At 41.4% G+C, this 23,198-nt stretch overlaps 1 protein-coding gene across 1 annotated transcript in view; it reads left to right on the top strand.

Annotated features, from left to right (window-relative positions):
• Positions 1-23,198, top strand: part of Cdh2 (cadherin 2) — a 226,791-nt gene that overhangs the window by 13,380 nt on the left and 190,213 nt on the right. The gene's annotated exons all lie outside the window — the stretch shown is intronic.

Below are 23,198 nucleotides of genomic sequence, written 5' to 3' on the forward strand. Positions count from 1 at the left end.
TTGGTTAAGGGACATCTAAGTTGTTTCCAGATTCTGGCTACTACGAATAAAGCTGCTATGAACATAGTTAAACAAATGGCCTTGTATGGTGGAACATCTTTTAGGTATATGCCCAGGAGTGGTATATCTGGGTTTTGAGGTAGCGCTATTCCCAATTTTCTGAGAAAGGACCAGATTGATTTCCAAAATATTTGTAAAAACTTGCACTCCCATCAGCAGTGGAGGAGGATTCCCCTTTCTCCACATTGTCTCCAGCATGTGTTGTCACTTGAGTTTTTGATCTTAGCCATTCTGATGGGTTGTAAGATGCAATCTCAGAGTTGTTTTGATTTGTATTTCCCTGATGACTAAGGATGTTAAACATTTCTTTTAATGTTTCTCTGCCATTGAGTATTCCTCTGTTGACAATTCTGTTTAGTTCTGTAGCTCATTTTTTAATTGGATTATTTGGTTTGTTGGAGTTTAATTTCTTCAGTTCTTTATATATTGTGGATATTAGCCCTCTGTTGCATGTAGGGTTGGTGAAGACCTTTTCCCAGTCTGTAGGCTGTGGTTTTGTTCTATTGACAGTGTTATTTGCTTTACAGAAGCCTTTCAGTTTCGTGAGGTCCCGTTTATTAATTGTAGATCTTAGAGCCTGAGCTGTTGGTGTTCTGGTGAAGAAGTTGTCTCCTGTGCCAGTGTTTCCATGTTCTTCCCTGCTTTTGCAAGTGCATTTCATATGCCCAGCTTTTGTACATAAGTTTTGGGTATTGAACTTAGGTCCCTTGCTTACTCAACAAACACTTTACCAACTGTGTGATCGCTTCCCAGCCCTGCAATTTATTTTAGTGTATGAAAATGATTGTGGTGGTAGTACAGGCCTTTAATCCCAGGACTTGGGAGGCAAAAGCAGTCAGATCTGTGAGTTCCAGGTCAGCCAGAGCTACGCAGGGAAACCCTATTTTGAAAACAGAACAAAACAAAACTAAACAATGTTCTTTGTGTCATGTTAGGTTATTGATGTACTTTGTATTGCACTTTTTGTAGCTTCTATACATTTTAACCGTAATAGTAATTATTCACACAGTATCTGTGTTTCTAATAGTTCTGTCTTCTCTGGTAGACAAATATAAACTTTGGGGAAAGGATGGTATAATCATTTTAGTGCACATATTGATTTAGGATTAATCTCCTTGTACATGAAATTATGATTGGATTTGTGATTTTTTTTGTTTAGAAGCTTTCTTGATGGATCTGTGTTTTAAAGGGAGACTGGCATATTTAAGTGTAAGTACAATGGATCACTCAACAGATTGTTTATGACATTCTAGGGTAGGAAATAATAGTATTTGGAAAATGGTTAGTTTGTCTTTAGTGATTTACCTGCATTCAGGATGAGTATTTTCAATATTTCAATTCCTTAGCTTTCTAAGTCTTGGTATTTCATAATTAAAATGTATACATACAGAAATGCATATCTCTTTGGTTGACGCAGCAAGATGTGCATTGACAACTTTGTCAATATCATACCACACCAGAGCTTACGTTCAAATGCAATAATGAAGTAGTATGTCTTTTGTTATGTATATGTGCATACACACAGACATTCATAAAGCATACGTGTACGTGATAACATATTTATCTTCACGTGTAGAACCTTTTAGATTGAAATGCTTTCTTTTAAGAATACAGATTTTTTACATATTTTCGCACTATCTTTATCTTTTACTGAGTTATATTGAGTGAACAGTCTTGAGTGACAATGTGGAGCAGGAGCTGTTTATCTATGGCTACATCAAGGAAGGGAGAGATACCTCTTCCCCCAGGGACCTGTCTCATTAGCCTATCTAGGAGGGGTGGGGCCTCATGAGCCCTTTCCAGTTGTATGAAAAAATGTTGAAAGCGCAAGCCGAGTTACAGAGAATTCCTGAGTATATAGGTGGTGTCCCATCCAGAAGACACTTTCTCAGCGTTCTTCCTCAACCTCTGGCTTGAACGTTCTACCCTCATCCCTGTCCTTTCTGTAACGTCCCCTAAGCCTTGGTGGGACCAGGGATGTAATACAGAAGCCACCTTTAAGGCCTAGTACTTCAAAGTCACTTGTTTTCCAAAATTTAACCAGTTTTGAGTCTGCATTGAATGCCATCCGTGGCAATAAGGAACCTCTCTGCTGAGGGCCTAGGACTTAACTCATCTGTGAGTAAGGGTAAGTATTTAGAAGGGAGTTTGATATGGTGTTCCTTTAGCAAAACAATAGTAGTAAGTTCTATCTGAGGGAGGTCTCTCTAGCCCTGCTTTCCTGGCCAAGTTTACCGTACCAGGCATAAGTTCTCTTCTACAAATCAAGCCTTAAATACAGCCAGAAAGCTGTTGGTTCCTCCACTACTGCTGTGCGAGTGGTCGATCATGCCAGGCCGGTCATCATTTTAGCTGGAAGGGTTCACAGTTGGATAAGGCTGCAGATGACGTTTCTCCGTCCTCCAGCAGCCTGCACAGTGCTATGCAGGCTGGCCAGCAAAGAGAGAGCTCTGGGTCATTTCTAGGTTTATTTCTCCATGTTCTGTAGCCATGGTGTATGGTATCTTCAGCAATAGGGTTAAACTTATCATCAGATTCAGGCGGACAGCAAAGACCAGTTACAAAAAACTGTGCTGTTTGGAAATCTCTAGGACTTCCCTGACCAACAGGTGGCCTGGTACTGGGGTTGCTACTTAATAACCTGTGTCTTCTGGGGAGGGCACTAAATCCCTTCCATGCAGAAAACCTATATCCAAGCTCTTTTCTTATTAATATTTTCAAATAAGCATAGGTTTTCATAGCTTTTTTTCATATCCTTGGTGTTACTTTTCCCCCACCATTCCCTTCTCTGCCCTTTCTTGCCACTTACTTCCCCAGCTATACCTTCCTCCATCCATTATTCTGCTTTCTGCCTTCACACCTGTGTTTTACTAACCTGTCTACCAAAATCTTTCTCGCCTCTCCATGGCTCCTTTCTAGTTTACTGGCTTCTACAGGTATTCCACACTAGTGTAGAGACTTGAATCTAGGTTAAACACACAAGTCTAAAGACTTGAATCTATATATGAGAGAAAAGGACAAATGTAATTAAACCCAGGCTATCTCTCTGTTTTCTCATCTCTCTTCTCTCTCACACACACACAGAGAGAGAACATGAAAGTAAAAGGGAGAATGTTGAAAAGAAAAAAATAGTTACAATTGGAGAAGAAGGGGTAATGGGAGGCGAAAATTAATGAAATAGACTATGCGTGTGTATAAAACTGTCAAAGAATAACATGCAAATAAGTCAATAAAAGAACTGTCACCGTGGAGCTCCTGGCAAGGTGCACCGGCACGCTGACACCTTGTCTATAGTGTGAATGTGGTATCTTGCAGGAGGTTTCTGTTTGTCCGTTTGTCCAGTGTAAAGTGGAGGTAATAAATCCTATTTATCATAAGGCTGCTCCAAAGAGCATATGTAAGTATAAAGAAAGTGCCTTTATGCAGTAGATACGGTTTTAGAGCCTTGACTGAAGATTTTGCGACCTAGTCTTTGTGATATTACACAAACAAAATTAGTCAAGATAAAATGTAATTATCTGAGTAAGTTTGAACATTTAATTTGTACATGGCTTTTTTTTTCCATGTGCAATACTGTAGCTGGCTAGTTTGTGCACGGGCAGGCTCCCATTAGTACTCCTAAGACCACACTTGGAATGCAAAATTGAAAGACATATCTCTTAATCATCTTTACATTCTAACATACAGGCTAAATAGACTTCCACTATCATTATAATTAGAACAAGGGGTGAATATAGGGTATGACTATCAGGGATTGACTTTGATGCCACACGTGATCAGACAGGGGTCTTAGACCATGGTTTCTTTCTCTGATTTATTGTTTTAATGATCTGTAATAGACATATACATACATGTATATATGCATGTGCACTGTGTCTTGAGACTAACGTGGCACACGACGTGCTCATCTTCTGAATTCTTTTCACATGAGAACCCAGCAGGGGAGATGGTTGAATCTTGTATTATACCGTTAGTTGATGTCAGCACTGTTCTTGCCAAAAGTAAGGTTCATTGTTCTCATTATCTGCCCATAATTTATTGACACTTAGATGTAGGGTATCTTGCTTTAAACTTAAGTGTTATCATGTCATAATTGTAGGTTATTATTTTCCAGTAATTACCATGTCCCATCCAGGAACTACTCTGAGCAAATGTATTAACTATATTAATTCATTTAATTCTCAAAAAAACAGACACCTGCTGTATATTAGAACACTAACGTATGATGGTGCCAGTGCTTCCTTTACCATGTGAAGTGGCTATAATCTTATGCAAGCAGCTAGATGTCGGGTTTTGCATTCCTGGGTTTGATATATTTGGAATTTAAGAAATCAAAATAAAACAAAACAGAAATTAAAGGACATTGATGCCTATCCTTTTTAAAAAAATTATTTGGAGATAATCTTCTCTAAAAAGAAGGTTTTTTTGATAGCAATTATGGTGTTGTAAAGAGGAGTATATAAATACTACATATATATTTTATTTATTTGTGAAGGGGAGTGGGATGGGTGTGTGGGAGGGGCTGCCAATTTCCACAATGTACGTGTGAGAAGTCAGAGGACAGCCTGGGAGAGTAGTAGGTTCTTTCTTTGTACAGTGTGGGTTCACGTGATAAAACTGAAGACCTTAGGCTTGGTAGAAAGTGCCTTTTTTCTGCTGAGCCATTTTGCCAGCCTTACTTTAAAAAAAAAAAGTATATAAATATTTCAGTATAGCCACTAGCCAGGCTAAGGAAGAATAGCTTCATTTTCCTCAGAACTCTGGACCCTTCCTTTCTCTTAAGTATAAAACCCATTTGATTTATCTAATCTTTATTCCTTGCTTTCTTTATAACTTTATCCTCTATACATTCATTCCTGAAGTGTGGATCTGTACCTTCTATATATTTATATATATTCCTGATATATATGTATGTACTGTGCACGTGTATATGTGCTGTATTTTTGTGAGATTTGCTTTTCTGCTTATTATGTCAGCAAGATTCATTCAGTTGAGTTTTGTAGCTATAATTTGTTCATTTTCACTAATGTAGATCATTACATGCTATGAATACGGTACAATTTACTTATTTGGTTTGTGGTGGATGGACCAGAGTGTGTAGCTTCTGATTTTGTACCTCTGTCAACACTCTTATCCATGCCACCTGGGCATGAATGCCAAAGATACCCTAGGACTGTGTTTTCCAAACTTGGAGCTTACATAAGAATCATTGGAAAGCTTGCTAAAAACAAACCTCCCAAGCTTCTGATTCAGGAAGTCCTCAGCAGACCCTGAGAATCTGTATGCCTAGGTAGCTCTTGGGATGTGTATCTTGTAGTAGAATTGATGGGTTCCAAGTGTCATACATTCTTATTTTACCAGCTAATGAAAGAATTTCCAGACAGGTACACCAAGCAAAATGCACACATTATCCCCATTTTTTTTTAATGTTTTGAAGTCTGATAGTTTGGGTACTAGTGACTGCTTTTGCTTTAAATTTGAATGTTCCTAGATATGTTTGAGTTTGAGACTGTTCTGCAATGAAGGATGAAGTTAAAAATGTCCCCGTCATTTGGCCTTGCTGCTTGTCACCTAGGGCTTATAAAAAAAAAAAAATGTGCTTAGGACTTTTTTTGAAAGCGAAGTCACGTGGCTCAATATCATATTTGCAGAGTACTCACTGTGTGTCCTGTGTCGGGTGAAGTCCTTTACCTGTACTGTTTCATGTAATATGTGCATCAGTTTCCCCAAACCAGCGGGCCTTATTATCCTTATCTGTCTTACAAGCTAAAAGCAAAGCCTGGCTTAACCTGTGCAACTGGAGGCTCTCTGCTCTGAGGTGGTGGGCGGGGCTAGAACGGAGCTGTGGCTTCTTGGCAACCACATGAGGAGTTTCAAGGACCTAGGCAACACAGTAGACACAGTGGGATCACTGTAAGCCTCTTGTGGACTTTGGAGACTTACTGGCTAGAGGGGGATTTGAACTTTAGAATGAGGACTTAAGGGAATTTGTTTTCAAGGCACACATTTTGGCCTTTTAAATGGGAAGACCTAAAAGACTGTGACAGACATGGGGTGGGTGACTTTTGAAGTAGCTTTTTTGTCACTAGCCAAGTCACTCTTGGTGATACCTTAAACGTTAGTATTGAGTGAGGGGCTGGCTGTTCTTTCTGTAAATTGTTCAGGGTTTTTTTTCTATCTCTGGAACCATACTAGCTTGATCTCAGTGAATTCACCTGGGGGTAGAAGGAGCGTCAGCTTTCTGTACCTAGTACTGGATTCCACCAAGAAATTGCTCAGTCCTGACTATCTACTCCCACGTAGTCATACCACCTAGAGGGCGTGTGGCTGTTAACTCTGATGATGGTATAGTGATTTTACCTGGGCTGATTCCACCCACCCATACTTTACAGTGCTGGGATTGAACTCTGCTCACTATACACTGTGTTATAGCCTTAGCCAAAACAAACAAACAACAAACAAAAAGACCTTTCGATGTTTACGCTTGATCCTTGAGCATTTGGTAAGATTGCAAGTTTGTAGGTAATTCTGTTGTCCTTAGGAGGACCACCCCCAGCCACCCAAAACCTGCTTCTCATCCATCTAAAGCCAAATAAGACAAAGGAAGCAGCAGCTGAAGAAACCAGATATAACTTTTATTACTGATAAATACTAGGTTGGGGAACATGTCTTAAATGTTTTGAATTAGTTATTCATTCCCTTCCATCTTTGACAGTCTAGGATGAGTTGACCTACACAATCCCAATAGGTCCAGCAGAACAATGGCATGGACTCTGACTAACTATAGGCTGCTCCTCACAGAAAAGAGCTGACAAAGAGACTGGAGGCTTGAATTTGTGTGCCCAGTCGATTAATCCAAACTGGCCACTTGTCAGAAAAGTGCAGAGAGCCCACAAATGTTATTGCTGGCAAAACTCCACTCCATGCAAGTAGCGAACGCAGATTCTGTGCAAATAGTCTCAGAGTATGTGCTGACCATTGAGGCCATGTTCTTAACCATCCGAAGTGTGTTCAGGCAGAAATATGGCGAGCCCCTGTGGGAAATAGGCATCAGTCAGTAGACTCTTTCCCCCAGCTCCATTAGGTCTCTGCAGGTCTATAGTTTCACTTTTTAGAGTCCCAAGCGGGGTGTTCGAGATGATTAATGCAATCATCTTAGCGGCCTACAGTGGTAGAAGGCAAACGAGGCCAGACAAAACTGTTCCCTAGAGCTGGTCTTTGTATTTCAAAGGCCACAACATAAATTCATGGTGTGTGGGGATGGCTGAGAAGAAGGTACAGTGGGTTTTCTTTATGGATGTGAGGCTCCCTGAGCCTCTGGTCTGTACTCCACATCTCTTGAACTAAATAGTTATTAGGTGGAAATGCAGACTCCATGCCGTAGAACATAGGAGATGAGAAAGAAAGACCAGAGTAGAGTGGGGCCGCTGGACAGTTCAGAACCTCGGGTGACACTGGTTGAGTATCAAATGCCAATGTTCTGAAGAAAAACCCAGTATGAATGGGTAACACCAACCTCCCCCGCCCAACACACACCCAGAGTAGCCCAGTTGCTAAACTTAACCTCCCAAAGGGAACCTCTCTCAATGGAGTTTCACTTCTTAGCTAGCACAGTGAAGGGTCCAGTCCCTTTGGGTTCCTGGATTGTGGCAGCTAGTCCTGGTGCCAGTCTGGTGGTGAGCAAGCTGCCCAGAGAGAGGGTGTTCTCTGCCTCCTGCCATAAAGGCCCCCTCCCCCAACTATGGCACTCATGGTGCTGCTTTGGACAAAACAGGCCACTTGTAAGGGTAGATTTCCCTTTCATTTGGAAAGGTCATCCTGATTGCATGGTTGGGGCTGACCCTTAAGCTTTTGGTCAAGCCTCTAGAATCCAAGATATGCCCTCTGTGCCCCTGAATGCGGAGGGGAATTTGAGGCAAAGACAGCCAATTCTTAGCAGCTTCGATGGGGCTGTCATGCATAATTTAAAGTGAGATCTTTGCTAGGACTCTTGAGGTCACTGTCTTTTAAAAATAGCAAATATTGTACTGCTTGCTAGTCCTCAGGCAGAAGATATTGAAATAATCTCAATTTTGGTTACTCTGTGGCTCCTGCTCGCTCAGGCCGAGGCTCATGGGAGCTTCTGGAAATCCCATACTATCTCAGGTCATAGCCAAAGCCAAACTGTAAGAGCATTTGCCTAAAGTGTGCAGCGCTGGCTAAGGTCACTGTGCATCCTGGTCCCTTTCTGAGTTCCTTGGCCTGGTGCCATCTCCTGAGGTCCACCGTTTTTTGCTATAGCCCTTTTGTCTCTCATAGCCGTTTTGATGGACTAAGCTGTGGCCGCAAATCAGAATCAAAATGCCGTGTGGCTTATGAAATAAAGCTTCTTCATGTTGGAAGCCACCTGCTCAAGTAAAAAAACCAGTGCCTGGATAATCAGACCTGCATATCACCAAGTTTAAACGTGTGCAGAGCTTGAGAAATGAACCTTTTACTTTGGCTAGAAGGACAAGTCCCTCATGGGTATTTCATTCTCTTAACATTTGACTTTCTTTGGTTCACATCCCAGTGTAGTTCACCAAATGCTAAAGTCTTTGAAGTTGCCCAATAAACAGAACCTCTGCTCTCTGCTGGATTCTGAACCAAGTGAAACCATAAGCACAAAGAATCAGTTGGCAAGACTGGAGAACAGCAGCAGGGGTCCCATAAATACAGGGTCAGAGGGCGTGACCCTGACCCCTGGGCATGTCTCCCTTGCCAGATCTGAATCCCACCACGCCATATGCTGCTCTTCTAATTCCTGTGGGGGGGAGGGGAGGGTTGTGATCTGAATGGAAAATGAGATGACTCCACTTGTTTTCTGAGGGCTAGTGACTCCCAGGTGGGAAGGGTGGAAGACAGGTTGGGCGCCAGCTGCTCAGATTGCTCCTGAGTGTGCAGCCTTCAGGCGATATCAGTTCATCCCTCCCTTCCCTGGAGCATCGGTACACAGAGTGTTTAGTTTCAGGACTCTGAAACCTAAAGAGCACAGTGTACTCCAGTGAGTTTTTATAATGTCGGTAATATATACCGGTGTTTACTTTTGAGAAATTAACCCAAGAAAATTGTATGCTGTTTATTAATTTATTAAAAACTCATATTCATTGTCTGTGTAACATAAGTAATAATACATATGAAAGGATGCCTTCATTTTCCAAATTAGAAAAAAAAAAAGTGGGAAGAGTAATAGCATGCCTCTATGTGTTTTTCGTCACTTTAATGTCTGCGTAGTGATGAAATGGCTCCTTTCTTAGTTTGTCTGTATGCCTGCGTTTATGGTGTCATGCTGAAAAACCCACCTGACTCTTGTGAGAAATTGAAAGTGAAAATGCCAAGTGAAGTTGTGACATGATGAAAGTACTTTGGCTTCTGAAGATCCTTGGAAAGGATCTCAGAGAGTCCTCAATGTCTCTTCCAAGACCATGCTTTGATATCATCACTCGGGTCGAACTTATTTGTGTGGCACAGGCAGAGCTAGGGCCTGTAGAGTCTTAAAATTTCCAAGAAAATGGCACTCCCTCTGTAGAGCCTTCTCATTGAAACCACCCAAACAAATGCCAGATTCAAGTCCTCTCTGACCCCATGGCTGGAACCTGGAACTGAGAATCTTAGCTGGGCAGCACTCCCAACATGCAGACCCTTGCATTCACCCCTTCCTAGTGTGATAGGTTAGAAATCTGGTCAGGGAGCTGTTTCTGGACCAAACAAGAAAGGGCTTTGCATTCTGCACCTCCTGTAGTTTTCCTCCTTCAGCTGCTGCATCATTCTGGAAACTGTGCCATGGATATTATTTACACCAATAATGCTATAATTGGGTTGTGTTTATTTTATCAAGGACATAGAATTAGGTAAACCAACACTACAGCCAGCTATTCAAATTAAAGCAGAGTTATGGGAACTGTAAGAATCTGTAACCATTTTAAAAGTGCAACTACGACGCAACTTTTGTGCTTTGTACGGGAAGAGAGGAGACTCTGGGGGGGGAGAAAGTGCAGCAATTATTAGAGACTGTCATTTTCCTCTCATTAGCAACACGACTGGAAATCACAGAAGCTATGGTAGCACTGCACTAATAATTGTCTATGTGTACCTCTTCTCCCTAAAAATGTTTGGAAGTGGGTAGGGCTTTGATTTCTAAAAATAACTTTTATAAGTTTAGGATAGTCTTTTTCACTGCATTTTTTTTTTTACAGTAAATAGAAGTGTCAAGGTGATTTTATTTTTGTCTATCTTATATCATATATCCTCTGTGAGTATTGCATCTTGTTGTCACATTAGTTCACATATCATTCGTGAAGATCATATTTTTTATCTTGTCCTATATTATGTCACATATCATAAATGAGCATTGTATTTTAGGAAATGTCAATTATAGTAGGCATATTTCTCAGTCTCAGTTGATAAGAGGTTTACACATTTTTTTCAAGATTTATTTATTTTGTTTTATGTGTATGAATGCTTTATTTTATGTGAATGAGTGTTTTGCCTGTGTGTATATATGTGCAAAATATGCCTGCCTGGTGTCCATGGAGGCATAGGAGGCGTAAGATGGCATAGGATCCCCTGGAACTGGCATTACAGATGGTTGCAAACTGCCGTTTGTATTCTAGAAATAAAGCCCAGGTCTTCTGGAAGAGCTGAGCTGTTTTTAGCCCCCAGCCAGTTAGGTCTTGTGTTTTAGTATATGTCAGACTTCTTACTGGATACCTTGGGAGGTTGAGAAATGGTCAGAAGTGATCCCCAAACCATTTGGTGTTGCTGTGATTAACATCCCTCAGCTGATTAGATAAACGACACCCTTTCTTTTAGTCATCTTGCCAGAAAAAGAGCAACTACCAATACCTACCCCATAGCACTGTTTTGTGGTCTTAAGTAAGGCCTCAGGCTTATAGGACGTATTAGCCCTCTTCCTGGCCCTTGGTAAGCACTGAGTAGATATCAGCCTCCGTTGACATTCATTGTATTTAGTTGAATGATTTCCCAAGTTGATTATAAATTCAGTCTAATGCCAAGCACTATACTGTTTGACATTTTAAATATTATATATAACAATGTTGCTGTCTCTGGCGAGTGTAATGAGTTGATAGGGCAGAATCAATCTAAGCTGGGATTGACCATCTCTTCTGGAATTGCCTCAGGCACTTCTGAAACTCTTAATGGCAGCTTAATTGCACAGCAGCCTGAGCCATCATCTGATGATTGTATTAAACTTCTCGAGAAGGCTATCTAAATCTAGAGGTGCACTGTTGTTACCCATCCTATTAACCATGCAGTGCACTTAGTGTTTAGCCTGGGAGCACGTAGAGCCTTTCTCCATATGGACAGATCTGGGTTTGCTCAGATAGGTTTGGGGCTACACAGGTCCACGTGAACAATTCCTACTGTGTATTGCCCATGTCTTGTCTCCTGGGATGGTGATATTGCAAAAGCACATTTTAGTACAGTGACTTAGATTTGTCTCAATTGAGCTATTCTAGGGTAATGCTGACTTCTGCTTTGCTGTTCATTTTCTGTGGGGTTTGCAGCTTCTTGTGCCAGTAAAGTTACTATCTGATTCTATATTGTCCTTTTGTGATGAACAGAAGACGTCAGAAGAATAAAAGCAAAAATAGCAGAGATTTTCAAAGGCACATCTTAGTAATAGAACTATAGCAATGTAGGAAGTCATGAGATGGTCAAAGGAGATCATGGATCTGAGTTGGTCAAGAACATCACGAGAGGAAAGAAAGAATAAAGAATCATATGTTAATGCTTTCAGGAAGATAACTCAGTCTCTAAGGTACTTGTTATGCAAGCATGAGGACCCAGGTTTGGTCTTTGGAGCCCATTGGAAGCCTGGGTGTGGTGGTGCATATTTGTATTCCCATTGCTGAGAGGTAGAGATAGAAGGCTTTCTGAGACTGCTGGCCAGCCAGCCTTGCCTGATATGCAAGCCTAGGTCACACAGAAGAGAATGTTTTTCAGAGAGCAAGGAACAGCACTTGGCCTCCATGTGTATGAATGTTCTTATACACACAAGTGCATCCATACATACAAGAACACACACACACACACACACACACACACACACACAAAGGGAGCCTGCTTAAAGTGCTGGGTGCTTCCTCAAGAATAGTTTACTACAAAACAAAAACATTGATGTTGAGAGTTCAGCCACACATTTTAACATGGTTCTACAGATATGAAATTCAACGTGGCATCTGCAGCATTGCTGACACAGGGAATATAAAGAGCAACACTCGCCCTTCCTCTCGAATAATCTTCTTAACATAGCTTCCAACACCATTGGTGAAATCCTATGAGACAGAAAGCATTTGGCAAATGCATTTGTATTCTGATAAATTGGATTAACATATGACAAAAATTCAGTCATCCAGATTTTTTGTTTTAACAGTTCTATTATTCTATTATGTACCTATCTAACCACCTTAACACTGTCTTCATTAATTGCTTATATTTGCTTACATAATTTGGAAGCTGCATAGCGAAAATCTTACTATAGCCATATCCCCTCTCCCTGATACTCCTTCACCTTTTAACTTACAAACCACATACTGCACAAGAAATGCCATTCGGTTTCTCTCTTCTTTGCGAATGAATTCTTGGCTTTCATGCCCTTGATTTCTTTACCATCTTTCTACATTTTTATTTTGTTTTGCTTTGTTGATAGGAGGTGGAACCCACAGTATTTTGTAGAGTAAGCCCGTACTGTACATACTGATCTTACCCCAGATCCTGTACTATTTGTTTTTAAAGTATGCCTCGAAGGCTCACTTGGCATCTCTTGTAGCCAGGTAAGAGTTTTGAGTGGCTGGACTGCATTGCTTTCAATTGAGTTGTTGGCCAAGGGGATCCCATCAAAATCTGCAAACAACCCAGGCTGTTGCTAAGACAAAGGGTTACTCTCTGCAGACTGCTAGTTGGCCCCGTTGCCTATGACAACACCCACACAACTCATTGAACCTGGAGAAGTCGAGCTGGTGCCTACCTGGAGCCTTCACCCCTATGTTCTAGTCTCTTTGGTGCAGGAAGATTCTCTGAAGGCTATTATAAGAAAAAAAAAAAAAACATGGACACCAACCCAGCCACAAAACCTTTGTCCTGCCTGTAAAATATCTCAGGTTAATGGTGGTACAGAACACGTGGCAGTAACCAAACAATGTCCAATTTGACTCCCTCACCATAAGAAGCCCTACCTGACACTGCTTGGTAAACCAAGAACCAGACACTCGATAGGCAAGAGACCTAGGGTGAAACCAAACACTTCTGGTTAAAAAAAATATTAATAAAATCATTACCTAGTGATGTTTTGCTATATTCATAGATTGATGCCTTATCCACTCATCAACAGAAGAGGCTTCTTTGGGCAGCAGATGGGGACAGATGCAGAGACCCACAGCCAGACGTTATGGGGAGAGTTTAAAAGGGAGGTCTCCATCAAATTCCTCCCCTCAGAGCTCAGGAATCCAAGGAAGAGGAAGCAGAAAGATTGTAAGAGCCAAAGGGAATGGAAGATGCCAGTAGAACAAGGTTCTCTGAATCAACTAAGTAGGGTATATATGAGACTGAAGCAGCAAGCACAGGGCCTATATGGGCCTACATCATATCCTCTGTATATATATTATAGTGATTGGCTCAGTATTTTTATGGGATTCCTGACTGTGAGAACAAGCAGGTCTCTGACTCTTGTGTTTGTTCTTGGGACTCTTTTCCACATGCTAGGTCGCCGTGCACAACTCTATTATGATAGTTTTTGCTTCATCATATTATATTTTATTTTGTCATTTTTGGTTGTTTTCTCTTAGAAGTCTGCTCTTTTCTAAAGAGTCAGAAAGGGAGTGGTTCTGGGAGGGGGAGGAGGTGGTGAGGAAATGGGAGAAGTAGGGGGAGGGGAAAGTGTAGTCAGTATATATTGTATGAGAAAAGAATTTATCTTTTTGTTTGTTTGTTTGTTTGTTTTCTGAGATAGAGTTTCTCTGTGTAGCCTTGGCTTTCCTTGAGCTCTTTCTGTAGACCATGCTGGCCTCGGAGTCACAGAGACCTGCCTACCTCTGCCACCCATGGTACTAGTATTACAGGCATGTACCACTGTGCTTGGCTTCACTCTATTTTCAAGAAAAGAAAGGAAAATGTCTCAATTCATAGACATTGTAGAGAACATTTTATGTTTTATAGAATATATTTTATAAACAAAGAGACCAAATCTTCACAACACAAAAAAATAATAGCAACAAAACAATAGTTACCTTGGCTTTATAGGGAATATACAATTATCTTTATGCTGTTTGTTGCTTTTTACTACAATGTTATGAAGGCCAAAAGCATACCAATTACTATTACTATTACTATTACTATTGCAAAGGAGGAAGCTGAATCATAGGATGAACCTTTATACCTGAACAAAATAGTGAAATAGGAGGGTAGGGGCGGGATTTTAACCCTTGTAGGTGTGAAAAAGCCCTTCATTCTTAACACTATGCACATGACTGCTGTTCATTCCATAGAGTAGGGGAAGACCTGTATTTTAAGGAAATATCAATTCATCAATATGTGATAATCTCTGTAGTCCTCTGAGTGGATTATAATCACAGGAATCTAATGAGCAGAAAGGAAAATAGGGAGAAATATCCAGTCGACTAAGGGCTTACGATAGCACAGGCTAGTGGTCCTCTTAGTTAGAAACTGCAATGATTCTTCAAGGTGTGGGCTTGCTTTCAGATGTGAAACTTTTAGGGATGATACGTAAATTTATATAAATATGTATAAATTTATAAATGATATGCATAAACGATTGAGAATAAGAAGGAAATTTGAGGGTGCTGGACAGTCAGTCCACAGTGTCTCAGAACTGAATATTTAAAGCTTAGATTCAAGGGAGACTTGGAGAAAATAAAGCAGATGCAGAGGAGAGTAAAAACCGATCATGAGCAGAAACTTGAAGAAATGCGTTCAGGTTTTAAAGCTCACAGTTAGAGACAGTGGAACATTTTAACAAGGTCAAAAAGCCACTGTGCTGCGAGGTCAGAATCAGAAGAGAGAGACTAATGGTAACAAGCGAGCCTAACTCCTCAACTCCTATTCCACTTCTGCCGCCACAGACAAGGAGGTTGATCTCCAGCCCAGGAAGAGTAGAGCGAAAACTTGTAAGAGGAAATTGAAACTCAAGATAGGTGAGCTGATTGTGTAAGAGTGCAGAGCAGCAGTAAATGAGTTCAGATCCTCTGACTGGCAGGACTTTTGCCCTGCTACTCTGAGGGGACTGGCCAACTCCTTGTCATTTTTGAGCAGTGGTGTGGAAGAGAGTGATTATAGGGCAGAGTGAGGGGGGGGAGGATGAGGTGATGTCCCTGTTAATAGCAGAACAACAGAACCAAGAAGGTGTCATTTTCAAACCAAATAATAGAGATTCTGGTATTTCTGTCCCCCTCAGAGAATCAGGTGAGGCAAATATAGTTCTATAAAACTTGGTCTATTTGTGGAATGGCAGCGATAGCATCTATGAACCCAGGACTACCCCAGGAATAATTATTGGCTCCTTGTTTGCTGTTGCAGTCAGTCAAGATGCTTGTCCCCTCAGGGGGGAAGTCCTTACTCTGTTCGGTTCTTGCTTAACAACAGAAAGTTTTTTTAAAAAAATATACTTTTAAATATATTTTTATTTCAGGCATGGTGGTATATACCTTTAGGCATGCAGATGTCTTTGAGATGTCAAGATCAACCTTGTTCGAGGCCAGCTTTTCCCAGCACCCAAGTGAAAAGCCTGGTATGGTTGCATTTGTGAAACCTGCACAGTGAGATAGTGTCTCAAAACAAAACAAAGAATCCTTTTTCATAATTATTCTAAAGAATAGAGATAGGAGTTGTGGTCATTTGAATGAGAATGGCCCCATAAGCCCATATATTTGGTCACCAGAGTGTTGAACTCTTCAAAAGGACTTTAAGGATTAGGAGGTGTGGCCTTGTTAGAGAAAAATGTCTCACTGGGGTTGCCCTTTGAAGTCTTAAAACCCCATGCCAGCTCCTGTGGTTCTCTCTTTCTCTCTCTCTTCTCCCTCTCTCTCTCTTTTTCTGCCTGTGGATCAGGATGTCACTCTCAGTTATTTCTCCAATACCAAATCTGCCACCACGCTCCCCGCCATGATGGTTATGTACTAAGCCTCTAAGCTGTAAGCAAGCTCCCAGTTCAATGCTTTCCTTTATACTTGTTGCCATTGTCATGGTGTCTCTTCATGGCAATAGGACAGTGCTGTGAATAGAACAGGTGCCGGACAGATAGTTAAGTGGGTAAAACTTTTTGCCTCAAAGTCATAAGGCCCTGAGTTCAAATTCCTGGCACTTATGTATGTGAAAAACCTGACATGCTTTAATTCATGTCTCTAATCCTGTAACTGTGGGGCCAGAGGCAGAAGGATGAATGGGACATGCTGGTTGCCAGCCTAGCTGTAAGTTCATTGAGAGACTGTATTTCAAAGAAATGAGGAGAGTGATAGAACAAGCCATTCATCACCTTTCTGTCACTTCTGGAAGCATTTACATAGCGCACACATGTGCCTCTGCATGCACACACCCACACACAATATTTTTTTGTCAGAAAACTTTTTATTTCAGTTCATTTACTTTACATCCCAAGGGTTCCCCTTCCTCCTCCCCTCCAAGCCCTCCACCTTCTCCCTCCTCCTCCCCTTCTCTCTTTCCCCCTAGAAAAGGGGAGTGCCCCTTGCCCTGTATTGACCCTCCCAGCACATCAAGTCACATCAGAACTGAGTGTATCCTCATCTCTGAGCCAGGCAAGGCAGCCCTTCCAGGGGTAAGTGATCCAAAAGCAGAAAAGAGAATTCATGCTGGAAACAGCCCCCATCCCACCCCTCCACTCGCCAGGCGACCCATATGAAGACCAAGCCGGTCACTGACCACATAGGCACAGGGGTCCTGGTTTCAGACCATGCATGCTCCTTAGTTGATGTCTCCATCTCTGTAAGGCCCCATGGGACTGGGTTAGTTGCCTCTATTGGTCTTCTGAAATTCCTGTCCCCTCCAAGTCCAGGACCCCCGGAGGTTTAGCCTATGCTTGGCTGCAAGTCCCAGCATCTGTGTCAATCCACTGCTGGCTGGAGCCTCTCAGTCAAGTTAGGCTCCTGTCTGTAAGCATAGCAGAGCATTAGTAATAGTGTCAGGGGCTGGCTCTCTACCATGGGGTGGATCTCAGGTTGGGCCAATTGTTGGTTGGACTTTCCCACACAAAATTTTAAAAGCAATATAAATAAAAACAAAATGTAATAATTTCTTTATTCCCCTTTCTTGTTGCTAACTTACTAATCTGGAAGACCAGAACCAAAAGATACTGAGCTGAGAGATGATTCTGGAAAGAGTCACTTGTTAAATAGCTACTCACATTCTTTGAGATTCTGTGGTAGCGAGTTTTAGGTTACAAGAATCTGTATTTAAAAAAGGTGCCAGATGGTATGTCAAGCTGAATCAGCTTGGGAACTGCCGGGCTGTATACAGATAAACCATGAGTCAGAGGCATGGTCTCTTAGTAGTGCTAATACCACTCTGAGTAATAGCCAATCCTCACACCTGCCCTGAGAGTGGCTGCTATCTTTAGTACTCTCATTTTCACATGGGGAGCTCTGATGTTTTGGAGGTCTCACAGGCTGCAGCAACTGGTGGGGCACAAACTGCAGCAGTTCGGAATACTGAAATCCTGTGCTTCAGACGTTCAACATTCAGCGTTCAGACACGTGTGCCCTTCTCAAGAGCAAGGCTCACAAGCCTGAATCAGCAAGGAAGAGCCATGCATGGATATCTGGTCATGGTCTGTCTCTAGCATCTAAGTAGCATTGTTATGAAGACGTTAGAGAGTCTCTCAATACTTAATTGATGTGTAATCCTGGGAGTGTGTAAAGCCAGATGGAATGATAATTCCTTGAGATCAAATTTTGGAGGGCTAAATGTAAAACAGACTGCTCCTGGAGATCTCATACCAACCCCATAGGAAACCTACAAGGAAAGAAAGCCATTGTTGGTGTGTGATAGGCTACAGGCTCAGCACAAATTACTGGGGACTTTGTTCTTCTGTATCTTTTGCCTGTGCTGTTCTTCTTTTCTTCTGGCAAATTTATAATCATCTTTAAAGTCCAGGCTTAAATGTCACTTGAACTATGGAGTCATCTTTGACTTCCATGGATGGATTTATCATCCATTCTCTCTGCTTCCTAAGCACTTGCTTTCTGGCCTTATAATTTCATAATTATCTTTTCCAGTCTGTGGCACCCATGTTCAGAGCCACTCAGCTGGAAACAGGAAGAAAGTTACTCTTCCTCTGTGAGCCCTGTTGTCACTGAGTCCTGTTGATTTTAATTGACTGCATGTTAGTAAAATTTGGCCATCTTCATTCCCACCCTTGATTTAAGTCTGTGCGCTTAGGGGTCTGCAAGCTGCCACTCCTCACCTATCTGCATTTCCCAAGAAGCAATTTGGAGAATTCTCTATCAAATACAGTTTGCGGGTGCAATCCTGGGCCAGACAACATCTCCCTTGCTCCAGCCGGTAGGGTAACCCCAGGCTCCCAGCCATCTATGATCTGACGATGTGTTACTCTCCAGATTCAACTTTTGACTTCCTGCCTTGCTTCTTGGGCTGCACCACAGGGAGCTCATTGTCATTCCCTAGGCATGTGCTGTTTCTTGCCGTTTCTTGCTGTCTCATTTTAGCTCCAACAGGGAGCTCCTGCCACAGCTGCCCTGCCAGGCCCCTCTGCTTTGCTACTGCAAGCCTCTTTTCGGGACACCTCAGTACCCCTTCCCCCGGAGCCTTCATGTCCCTTGAAGCCCAGCACATCTATAATTTCCACTTGAAACTTAGAACTCCTAAGCCTAAGCCTTTTTCTGCTTCCAGTGGCCAAAGAACACTCAGAACAGGTTTTTAAAGGATGGTAATTGTTTTTTATAATTGGAAAAGCAGCAGAGTTAGAACTCTGCCTCTTTCTCTGAGAGGAAGTGTGGTCTTGGGTATTCCACTTCCTATGAGAACCCATGTGCTCATCTGTAAATGCTGGAATTCTTCCCATTCTGGAGTCGTAAGAAGAATCAACTGAGAAACAAATGCTGTCTAGAGTTTAACAGAATCCAAAGGATCTGCAACAGATAATTCTCTGTATTTGCATGGTCAAGAATGACTCCTGCGCCCTTCAGTGGGCTCATGCTGAAAATCAAGGCCTAGTGTCCACAGATGGACTTCTCTGGGATCAGTGTAGTGTTGTTCATTCACTTGCCAAATGTCTGGCTGCTTCTGTGTTTCAGCAGTGATGTTGAGAACCTGCAACAGATCAGCAAAACTAAAATGCTTGCCATTTGTCTGAAACAGAAAAAAAGCTTGTTCACCCATGAACCATTCACGTACAAAGAAAACGCACAGTCCTCAGCTCCTTTCAGGCATGCATGGCAAGCTTGAGAGAGAGAGTTTCCTTCTCTGCGTCTGATTTTCAGAGTTTCATCCTGGACCTGGTAGAGTGGTCAGGCAGGTATGGGAGGGATGAGGAAGGTGTCCCGACAAGGTTTTAATGGGTTAACTGAGATCGTGGACTCTGCACATGGCGGTGTGGAGGACCCACTGCTTTCTTGTGGGTTGCCATGTAACATGCAACTCTGACTATTCTTGGTGTTTGAATTAAACACTTTATTGTGAATCCTGTCTTGGGTGTGACACTGTATTTGGCAGAATCCCTGGTCTCTTCCCCTCTAGAAGCCCGCATCCCCCTTTAAAACTGTGACAACCTAAAATGTGAGACATTATTGAATATTCCATGAGTCAAAAACTCCCCTGGCTAAGAAACACTAATGTAAGACATTCCGACATTCAGTGTGGGTTACTCTTAGAAAAATGTCCACGTCCAATAGCTGTTTTTGTGAATGCAAGGGGCTTCAAGGAATAGATTCACCTCGATTGAGTAGGTTTTACTTGCCAACCACTTAGTCCCTGCAAGTCTTAGCCCTGATACCAGCCCAGCCTGAGCCTGGGATAATAATGTTAAACAGGGAATTTACTAACCTGGTTAGTAAAATTTACTTGAAATAAATCAATAAAGGCAAAATTTCTCCAGGGGATATTTAACTGAGTGCTGCCTGTTTGTTTAACGTATTGATTTTGTTAGTTTGAAAGGAAACAGATATCACACACACATACACACATAGGCATATATAAAACAGGGACTTATATATAACCTGGGCTGGCCTCAAACTTGCTATGTAGTTGAAGATGCTGATCCTCCTACCTCTGCCTTTCAAGTGCTGAGATTACGATCATGTACCACCATGTCCAAATTAAAATAGGTTATTAATAGAAATGCTAACATGATTAATAACAGCATGCCTTCTGTGGATCTATTTTTATTATAGGGGTGAATAGTTAAGTAGTTGTTTGAAGTGGACATAAGAACTGTAAGGTAATACAGGGCTTCTGTGGCGTTTATTCTGAGCAGGAAGGGTTTGCGAGGGTTCCACTTTATTATTGTTGTAATTTTCATGGTCAAGTTAGGCAGGCAGGTTCTCTTGCATAGCTGAAGAAGGTATATGCAGAGATTAGGGAATGGGCAACATAATGAAATTCTTTTCTTTGATGTAAAGGAGACTAAATTATAAAGAGGGTAACATCCACTTTACTCCTGATGGTCTTGAAATAGCCTTGTGATCTTGTTCCTGTAAGTTCGGACCAGGGTTTTATTGGTGCTAGATCTTCTGCATATGTAAATACATGAATCATAAAATTGAAGCAAAGCTGCCCTTTGCCCATTTATCCACGGTCTTCAGACTTCACCAGTCATGGAGAGCTTCTCTATGGAACTGCAAACTTATGGCTCCACCCTCACCCCCACTGCCCAGTATCCAGGCTGCCACTCCCCACCCCCATAAACCACTGCCCAGTATCTAGTGTAGAAGAGGACTGCTCTTGTTTCATCTCCCCAGCTCTGCCCTGACCCACATCCCTTGACAAGAACCTGCCCCAACTCCCCCATGGTTTTAACCTTGTGCTTGGGGTGAAGAGGCCAATCTCTAACAATGGCAACGGGACACAGAACACAGAACACATCTGTCCCTTTCATATGTCACACTGGGCAGTTCTTTTTTTTTTTTTTTTTGTGACCTAAATGCCAAGTTTTCTTTTACCAAGTGTCTTCCTGTGTCAGGGTTCAGGTATCGAGGATCTACAGGAGTCTAGCACTGTAACACCTTCTCGGGTCTCAAACTCCACAAGTATGGAAGGCCTTTCTTCTTCGCAACTGGCTCTGAATTATGTCTCTGGACCCATATGCCTGTATCAGTCTTCACATCTTCCTTTGTGGCTTCACCTACTTTACAGAAGAAATGGGTTACTATGGATAAATTTGAAGTCATCTTTAGAAAAATCTTTCCTGTTTCGCCATGTCCCAGCCTTACCTTGCTTGGACTGCCTTGTCCATTAAAAAATTATTCTATTGTATGTGTCCATAGCATTGACTATGTTTGTGATTAAATGTGGTATAAATGGAATCATCAATCATATCCTTATTTATTTATTTATTTATTTATTTATTTATTTATTTATTTATTTATTTATTTATTTATAAGAGTGACTCACACTGCCATGTGCTTACCCTTCAGTTTGAATCTGCAAAGCCACACAAAAGGTGTTTTTGTTTGTTTGTTTGTAAAAGTTCATCCTGAGCTTGATTTATAACTAAATTTCTCTTTCCACATAGTGTATAATTTTAAGGTATAAATTTTCTGCTTGTTATGTTGTTGTCCTTTTGATAAGTTGACTATGGGGATACATATTGACTAGTGTTTTAGTTTTAATGTTACTGGATATTTCTCTTTTTGAGTGTGGGAAAATGTATTGGTCCATTTTTCTGTTGGTGGACATGTAGGTGCTCTATAGATCTTGAAACAGCTATGCTTCAGTGAATATCTCTACGTTTATCTACCAGTTCACTCAGATGAGAGCTTCTCTGGAAATGTAACTGCAGCCTAGTGGGTAGCCATAACTATCTTCAACACACTGTGCGAAATTGTACCTCAGTTACTTGTACACTCACTCTGACGTAAAGAGCTTGGTTCCTCTGTATCCTTGAGTTTATATATTCTCCTCTCCTATGCAACTGACTTGAAAGCTGTCATGAATTTTGATAAGTTTTGGATTAGTCGGCTTTTTGTCTGCATGACAAAAACACCTCACAGAAGCAACTGGGTGGAGGCAATATGATTTAGGCTCCTGGTTTCCTAAGGGTCTCTCTCCATGGCCACTAGTCCCTATAGACTTGGGCAGAATGTCATGTGGCTCTCATCTGCGGCTGAACTGGTCTTTACAGCAGAAAGGAAACAAAGAGAAGGGAAGGGCTGCACTTTGTCATCTGTCCTCCCTTTCCTCTTTCACTCTTTGAGGGACTCTGGCTCATGGAATGGTCCCAGCTACACTAGGCATGGTTCTTGCCACTCAGCTAATTTTCTTTGTAAACTGAATCTGTGAAGGCAGACTCATCCAAAAATGTGCCACAACCATCCCCTAGTTGACTATATAAAGTATACAAACAAATCTTAGTTAATTGATGTTTTTATACTTTTAATATAACCCTATTTTTTGAGTTAAAGTCTATATATTTGATACTGTTTGGTTTGACTTAGCATCTATTATTTATCAAGCAGTAAGTTTATCATAGCTTTTTTTTTCCTTAACAAAATATGTTGAAGCAAACTTCATGAAGAACTAGATGAGAAAATAAAACTGTCTATACATTCACTTGAATGTATAAACTACTATCTATACACTACTTGAATGTAGTAACTAGAGCCTTCTAGTCACTATGGGTATTTGGTTGACTCCTAGCTTCTCTCCCACTTGGTCCTCCTCTTCATTCACAATAGCCATTTTAATGGAAATGATCAGTCCTTAGAAAAACCTGGAATGTGTATTATGTAGATTTTACAGGACTAGACAAGTAGGGTTTGTTCCTTCAACTCCAGTTATCAAAAAGATTAACCCTTTGCCCTCTACATTCTAATTGTAACCCTTCTGAAACAAAGGTTGTTTGTACAAGATAGTTGAAAAAAGGTGGGGCTGGATGCCAAGTGGACTTTTTCTTA

Source organism: Psammomys obesus, unplaced genomic scaffold (genome assembly GCF_907164565.1).
Source record: "Psammomys obesus unplaced genomic scaffold, mPsaObe1.curated_primary_1811, whole genome shotgun sequence".
In the NCBI taxonomy this organism is placed as follows: domain Eukaryota; kingdom Metazoa; phylum Chordata; class Mammalia; order Rodentia; family Muridae; genus Psammomys; species Psammomys obesus.